The sequence below is a fragment of the Triticum aestivum genome, chromosome 7B, assembly GCF_018294505.1.
Source record: "Triticum aestivum cultivar Chinese Spring chromosome 7B, IWGSC CS RefSeq v2.1, whole genome shotgun sequence".
NCBI lineage: Eukaryota > Viridiplantae > Streptophyta > Magnoliopsida > Poales > Poaceae > Triticum > Triticum aestivum.
In genome coordinates, this window is record NC_057813.1 from 116,952,551 (window position 1) to 116,953,268 (window position 718).

The following is a 718-nucleotide window of genomic DNA, read 5'->3' on the forward strand; positions in this document are numbered from 1 at the left end:
ATGGGGTATGACGGACTCGCTTACGCATGCGGCGCCACGGCAAGCCGCGTCACCGCCTACTCAGGCTCGTTCCAGGCTCGGCCTTGTAGGGGGATGGGGAGGGGGGTCACGACCCCCCCTCCCCACCCCCTGCTCGGCCTCGCGCTAACGGACGCAGTGCGCTTGGTTGACAGGCGCAGTGCGGACATTTTGTTTTTCCATCAAAGGGGACACACGCAACCCCAGAGCCAGACCCCTAAGATAGACAGGGGCGACGGGGTATGACGGACTCGCCTACGCATGCGGCGCCGTGGCAAGCTGCGTCGCCGCCTGCTCCGGCTCGTTCCACGCTTAGCCTCGTAGGGGGATGGAGAGGGAGGGTCACGACCCCCCTCCCCACCCCCTGATCGGCCTCGCGCTAACGCACGCAGTGCGCTTGGTTGACAGGCGCAGTGCGGACATTCTGTTTTTCCATCAGAGGGGACGCACGCAACCCCCGGAGCCACACTGCTAAGATAGACAGGGGGCGACGGGGTATGACGGACTCGCCTACGCACGCGGCGCCACGGCAAGCCGCGTCACCGCCTGCTCCGGCTCGTTCCAGGCTCGGCCTCGCAGGGGGATGGGGAGGGGGTCACGATCCCCCCTCCCCACCCCCTGCTCGGCCTCGCGCTAAGGCACGCAGTGCGCTTGGTTGACAGGCACAGTGCGGACATTATGTTTTTCCATCAAAGGGGAC